This window comes from Neophocaena asiaeorientalis, unplaced genomic scaffold, assembly GCF_003031525.2.
Source record: "Neophocaena asiaeorientalis asiaeorientalis breed wild unplaced genomic scaffold, Neophocaena_asiaeorientalis_V1.1 scaffold975, whole genome shotgun sequence".
Lineage (NCBI taxonomy): Eukaryota > Metazoa > Chordata > Mammalia > Artiodactyla > Phocoenidae > Neophocaena > Neophocaena asiaeorientalis.
Genome location: NW_020173266.1, coordinates 63,328 through 71,248, shown reverse-complemented (window position 1 = coordinate 71,248; position 7,921 = coordinate 63,328).

Here is a 7,921-nt window from a genome sequence, read left to right as displayed (position 1 = left end):
TTTTTTTTTTTTTTTTTTTTGTAGATGTACTGTTCCATTTGGAAGTCAAGGTTGTTGCCACCTAAGTGGGTTCCTGCTGCAAGGAATTTGTGGACATCCTCCTCCCTCATTAGCAGAATATCAAGGGCTCGGAACATGGTGAAAATTTCCATTTACCTTATGATAGGAGCCCAGAACAATGCTGTATGGACCCCTCTATGGGTAGTGCAGAAAGGTGAGTTGTATTTTGATTTGTATTTTTATTATTGTCAACTTGCACATTTTTTTCATGTGTATTGTCAGTTTATATTTCTTCATTTGTGAATTATCACGATGTTTTCCCATTTTTCTTTGGAGACTTTGTCTTTTGCTAAGTTGGAAGCATCCCTTATATATACTACCTAGTTTCAACACTCATCCTCAAACGTGTTGCTAAAATACTTTCTCAGTTTGGGGCTTTCTTTTTAAAATTCTTTAAAGGTATTTAACAAACAACTTTTATTTGTATTTTTAATAGTTTTTGACCAAAAATGAGGTACTGAAAATAGATTTTCAGGAAAACTAATTTAGCAGTGGTAGGCAGGGTTGATTAGATAGGGAAGGCTCAATTAAGATATCAGTTCATAATCAAAAAGTGAGACAAGTTTCTGCAGTCAGAAGCCGGAGATGGAAACAAAACATAATGAATAAGTATCAAATGCCTTTTAAGGGAAGAATGATAGGAATTGGTTCAATGTAGCATCTAAAGAGATATGAGTTACAGATGATTCCAAAATTTAAGACTAAGAAAAATATATCAGTGCTAGAAACATAAATGTTAGCATGCTGCCCCATTGTTTTTCTCAAAGTTTGTTTTATTTGATTTTAAGTAAACTGAGTTTAAGGTGACAACAATCTACAAATATGAACACTGAAGAGTTGTTAGGAATTTTTTTCTACCACATCTTTGATAAGCATTCCAAAATAATGAAACTCAAATTCATGTTTGGTTTTATTTCATTATAACCATTATTTGTGTTGTTAGCTAGTGGCCACCAGGTTCAGAGGATTTTCTCAGTCTTCCCTCTAACTTACTGCTGTGGTTGTGTTACTCCTCCTGTCCCATATTGGTCCCATATTGGTCCCAAGTCACAGGTGTGTGATCTGCTGTGACATGAGACTCCAGTCTCTGCTTCCATCCCTTCCCCTATGTTCCAGAATTACCACCCACTACATATCTAAGCCCAAGCTTACTACATATGTGGAATCATGGGCAATGGCAAATGGCTTGGCTGATCAGGAGCCTGGAAAGAGAAAGATTAAAAGATCAGGTTCAAGGAGGTCTGAGGTAGAGGCATGTGGATGGACACAGGAGAATGGGCACATGTGGAGAACAAAAAGTAGCACTGATACATTGCTGTCTCTTGGTACAGGACTGTGACATCTTGCTTATAAAAGGTTGTCATAAGAATCCCATAGAGAGGAGTCTCTGCTACTTTCTCTGTCCATCTGACAATCTCTTATCCACAATCCGAAATCCAAAGATTTCTGACATCCAACCGTTATTTTTTTTTGCAAATTCATTTGGCAGCAGAAATTTACTTGAACTGACATGACGATAGTATAGTTTTAATTATTATTAATAAAGCCAATGAATTAAAGAGCCCAGATGTCATGTGATTTTCCAATACAATAAGGATTACAATGGTGAGAAGAGCACCCACATTACTAAGAACGCAGGTGGTGGCTCTTTTCTGCGGGCTGGGGCAGGAGAACGTGCTATAAGACTAAGCTCACTGGTAACAGTAGAAATGAATAAAGTCCCCAAACAATAAAGGCCAGTGGTGTTGCTTAACCATCAAAAGCCTGGCGGGTGCAACTGATCATAATGACCCTCATGTCATCTATCACTGTCGCACCAGTGCCTCTTCCTCAGCTCACATCTATGGCTGCAACGAAGATCCTTTACAAACAGCTTATGAAGGGGTTTGGGTTCATGAATGGGTAAGCTGGGGTTGTGGGTACAAGACAGAAATAGGTGGCAACAGCACTATAGCCTCATTCAGGGTAAGACAGAGATGATATGAAGTCATCTCAATGAGGAAAGGTTCAGACAGTACCCTGCTCTTCCATTTTGTGTGGACAGAGAAGTGGTGCAAGCTTAGAATATGTATGGAATAATGCACAGTGGGAAGTGGCTTGGCTGATCAGGGGACTGGAAAGAGAAGTGTTGAAAGACCAGTTTCAAAGAGTTCTGGGTAGAGACATGGGATTGGACATCTGAGAATGGTAACTCATTGTGGAGATGTTCATATCACATGTTAATGCCCACCAGAGATCTCCACCATGAAAGCAGAACTAAACATCCTGGTAAATAAAACTGAATTGTCCAGTTTACACAAGCCAGCCTCTGGCATCAGCCACCCTGGTGCTGACACAGTGGACACAGAAAAGAAGTTTCCATGATGACAGAGTTGGAGGCTATGCAACCATATGCGCTCCTACTTGCCAAAGCCACAAAATGTCCAATGTGCTAGCAATAGAGACCATTGCTGATCTGTTCACATGGCACCAACTGGTCACGGGAGGCCAGCTGAATACACTGGACTCCTTCTGTCTTGTAAGGTATAGTGATTCATTTTGATAAGAACAGGCACATATTACAGTTATGGGATCGTTTTTCCTACCCATGATACCTAGGGTCTAGCACCATTGTTCTAGACCCTAGCACCATTGTCCTAGGGTCTATAAAACATGATTCATCACGACAAGACTCCATGTAATATTATGTCAGATCAAAGGAACCATTCTATAGAAAAGGGGGTTTGTAGATGGCCCATGACATGATTCACCAGACATATTACACACAGTGCCATCCAGAAGCTTCTGGCCAGATACAGAAATGGAATAGCCTGCTGAAGGCTAAGCTGAAGGTCTCCATTCCTTCAGGACTTAGTGTCCACTTTAATTCAAAGGCCTTTATATGATGGTGTGTCTCCAGTAAGTAGAATGTATAAGTCCAGAAACCAAAGTGCAGAAGCAGGATTAACCCCACTTATCATCACTCTCAGTGACTCACCTGGCAAACTTTTGCTTCCCATCCCTGCCACTCTGGGCTCTCTTCCATCAAAAAGAAACATTTCCACTAGGACACAGCAAGAGCCCTTACTGAACTATCAGCTAGGGGTTGCCTCCTAGACACGTCATGCTCCTCTTGCAAATGACCAGAATGTGAGTGGAGTTAGCACACTGGTAGGAGTAATTGACCGTTTTTCACCAGTAGAAGTGATAGAAAGGGGGCAGGGAACAATATATCTGATATTCAGATGATCATTGGGGTACCTCTTGGTGTCCCCTTCCCAAGTTTTGGTGGTTAGTGGAAAAGTTTTGTAATATTTTTCTGAGAAAAGCGTGGTGACCTGGGGCTCAGAAACCTCAAGGATGGTGGTCTGGGTCATGCCAAGGAATGATAAATGTCCTTTCCTGAACCTCTGTCTCAAAGTCTGATTCCTGTAGAACCTAGCCTGAGACTGCATGTTTATTTAAGAGCGACACCTCAGACACGGCTGGAAATGTCATGTACTATATGGTATAAATACTGTTCCTTTTTTAAAATATGAAAAGCTTTTAATTCTAAAGTGTTGTCAGCCCCAAAGTTTTCAGATAAAGGATTTCAAACCTGCATTTACTGAATAAAATAGAATAGGGAAAAGAGGCTATAAGGATTAGATTATGGATCTTTTGTGCATCTTTTATGTTTGCTTATGACCAACACTTCCACACTTTGTCTTCTTTCTTCTTTGCAAAAATCAGTCTTCCTCTACCACTGCCTGACTCAGGAATCTTCCATAAGCCTGGCTTTCCAAGAAGGTTCACTTTTCCTTCTCAGGTAATCTCCAAACAATGACATTTAGAAGAACTAATGTCCATCTTTAAATTTTTATTAGATTATATCTTTCCTAGTACAAATATTTAAGTATGTTCCAAGGAATACCCTCCTCAAATTTTCTAAATTAAAAATAAGCAAGTTATCTGCTACTAACAGCCCGGGATTATATAAAGTTTTCTCTTTGACACGTTACAGAAGTTGCTTGTCAAGGATGAAGAGTAATGATTAGAATGAACACTTACAACTAATGACTAGGATTATACATTCTATCTATATTTCTCAAAAAGATTGCTTCCTTGTAAACACTACAGTGTTTGAAGTGTTATCTGGCATTATAGCTCCATCAAGTGGTAAAATTGACATGAAACTGTAGGATTATATGCTTAGTCTCCAAATGCATTCAGTTTAATTTCCATACTTGAATTCCTATCAAGGCTGTATTTATAATTAAATATCACCTCATTTCAAAACACAACCTGAGCTATTCTTAATTTGGAAATTCTGATGATTTATTTATGGACAAAGATGGAGTATTTAGTTTTTTGGCGGGGGGTAAGGAAACTGAAGAAATCACATTTTCCTACTATTTATTTTGATTCTTTACTATCTGTAAATTACACTTTGCTACTGGAAATGGCTATTGTCAGGCCTCAGGTCCTCGCTGACTTTTGGCCAGAGGCAATTCCTTACCACGTGGGCCTCTCCATGTGGCTGCACACAATGTGCCATCTTGTTTCTCTCTCAGGGCAGAAGATCCAAGAGAGGAGGAGAAACAGTGAGAGCAAGAGCAAAATGCAAGTCACAGTCTTTTTGTGACCTAATCTCAGAAGAGACATCCCACCGCTTTCACTGTTTTTTCTATTCATTAGAAATGGGTCCAGTGTGCACTCAAGGGGAGGGAATTACACTGCAACGTGAATACCAGCTGGCAGGGATCACTGGGGGCCGTCTTAGAGGCTGCCTATCAAAGTGCTTTCCTGAAATAAATGCAAACCTGAAAAGCTCATACTTTTAAAAAATTCAAATGTATTATCATTCATTCATAGATACTAATAAGTTTATTATTAATAATAGGGTTTACTCTGCTCCAGGTACTATTCTAAATGTTAACCACATATTTACTGATTGTCAACTCTCTAATCCTTGTAACAACCATATAAGGTAAGTATTATTATTTTTCCCACATACAGTTGGGGAAATGAAGGCACAGAAAAATTAAGAAATTTGTCAGAGTTTGAAACTAGGCCATCTGGCTCCAAGGAGAATATAGTGTTTAATATGCTTTCTACTTGCCGTACAACAGAAATTGTAAATTGAAGATGAGGAACACCATTGAAAATAAAAGTAAAAACAGAATTTCAGCAACGATTCTCAGCTTGCTATTATTCCAACTGATAATTTAAAAATATAAATACAGTGACCCCACTTCTGCCTCACCTTCAATAGCCCTAGTTTAGGCTAATATCCTGGTATAATTGTTAATGATTCTTTCACCCTCAAAAGCCCACATTTAGTTACTAAATTACATATATTTATATTTATATATATATGCTTTAAAAGTGTCCCAACACTTCTGAAGACTACCACACATTTCATCAGTGGAGAAAATTCAGTCTCCCCCTCATACCTCCAGGTGATTCTGATGTGGCCCTAAGGGTTGATAGTCACTTTTTAGATAGTGAAAGCTGTAAGAAAAGTAATGGTACAATAATATCACAGAGAGTTTGCCTTGATTAGGGAGCAGCACAAATCATTTAGCTAACTCCCACACAAATCTAGAGGCAGAAACTCAAATATATTGAAAAACTTAATTATAAAAATATCATGTTGTTTTTAGAAGTTGTCTATGACTTTGTCTTTTAGGAATGCAATGTAAAATGTGGGTCTGGTTAAGTTGATTAATTTTTTCAGTAAAGATATCCCAACTAGACAGATTATAGTCCAAGATTTTTAAGAAATTATTTTAGGTTGCCTATGTGTATTAAATTGAGTTGCTAAGCAGGTAAATGCATACATTATTAACAAAACATTTATTTTTCAAGTTAGTAAGGACTAAACAGACTAAAAATTGTTGAAACAGATACTCAAAAGTAAATGTATAGAAAATAACTAAGAACATGCAAATTTTCAGATACTGCCATAGCAGAGAAAGGTTACACTTTGATCTTTAGCCAGAAGAGGGCATTACATGACTACCATTTGGTGGTGTGTTACTATATGTTTTTTTAAAATCAAGAAAGACTAGATCTATGAAAAAAAAAGAATGATAGCATCCAAAACTATACACTGAAATTATTTAATAAAAATTTTCCAGGGACTTCCCTGGTGGCACAGTGGGTTAAGAATCCGCCTTCCAGTGCAGGGGATGAGGATTCAATCCCTGGTCAGGGAACTAGATCCCACATGCATGCCACAACTAAAGAGCACACGTGCCGCAACTAAGGAGCTGGTGAGCTGCGACTAAGGAGCCCGGGAGCCACAACTAAGGAGCCTGCCTGCCGCAACTAAGACCTGGTACAACCAAAATAAATAAATGAAATAAATAAATCAGCTCATTTAAAAAATAATAATAATTTTCCAAATGATTCTGCTTAAAGTAATCAGCTTTCTTTTTACCTGAGAATTTAATAAACTTATTTCATTATACCTATGGTCACTATGTTTTATTACAGCCAAGGATTTAAGATGGAGGAAGATCATTCATTGTTGAAACTTACAGGACCCTAAGACCCCCCAATTCGAATTTCTTCATTTTACAAATGATACAGCTGAAGTTCAGAGATGTTATGTGGCACGCCTGAGATCCCCAGGGCTGGCACTGTCATCTGAGACTGAGTCTTCTCTAACCATTCCCCTGAGATCCGCCCTTCTATAGTCTCCAGTTCACCATCACATCAAAGCACCACCCCAAAGGCTGACATGGGGGGCTGAATGATTCATGTCAGAACTTCCAGCAGCACTGACAACACCAAAAGAAGAAGGAGCAACTCACTTGTAAATATGGAAGTTAATACAATTTAAATATAAACATTTTCCATTGTGACCATACCTAAGAACTGTTTCTAGTAGAACAAAATTCTCCTCTTTTCAAAATGAAATCAAAATGCTTCTCCTTGAAAGGGACACAAGAGAAGATAGCAAGCCCTACATTACTTTTCCTGCTGGCCCAAATAATGTTGGCAATAGTATTGTAGAACCAGACGTCAGCAATCAGATTGTCTCTCTTATTTATAAACATTTTATAATGAAGAATCTAAGGCCCTTGGAGGTTAAATTATTGGCTCAAGGACACAAACCTGGCAAACGCCCAAAGTGATGGATCACTTAAGGTCTGTGGAAGGCAGAATTCTATGATGTCCTTTACCCCAGTGTTGTTTCCCTGATTAAATTACCTTATGAGGCAAAAGGAATTTTGCAGATGCAATTAATGTTACTAATCAGTTGACCTTAAAATAGAAAGATTATTCCAGTGGACTTAATTTAATCACATAAGCCCTTTAAGGGAGGATAATTTTCTCCAGCTATGGGCAAGGAGGACCTCAGATGTTTCCAGAGTATGAGAGGAATTGGATGTGAAGAACTAACATTTTCCATCCTTGAGATGGAGGGCCCAGGTGGTGAGGGAAGCCAAGACTGAGAGCAGCCCCAGATGACAATGAAAGGAAGATCTATAACTGTGAGTGACTGAATTCTGCCAAGGATATGAAATAAATTTGGAAGCAGATTCTTCCCAGAGCATCCAGATAAGACCCCAGCCCCAGCACCTTGGTTTCAGCCCTGTGGGATCATAAGCAGGGAACCCAGTTGAGCCCACATGGAATTTTGACTAACCGTAAGATAATAAATGGATGTTCTTTTAAGCTGCTGAATTTGAGTGATTTGGCATATAGCAATAGAAAACTAATACTAGGACTAACTTGAAAGCAGAAAGTATTTGAGATTTTAAGAAAGAGGGACTTCAACCTAAGGATTTTCTTACACCAATGATAAGAGAGCAGAGAAGCTAAATGCAACACAGGAGGCAACTCTGATTAGCAGCTACAGAAAGCTACTGCCACCCCAAGGTCAGAGGAC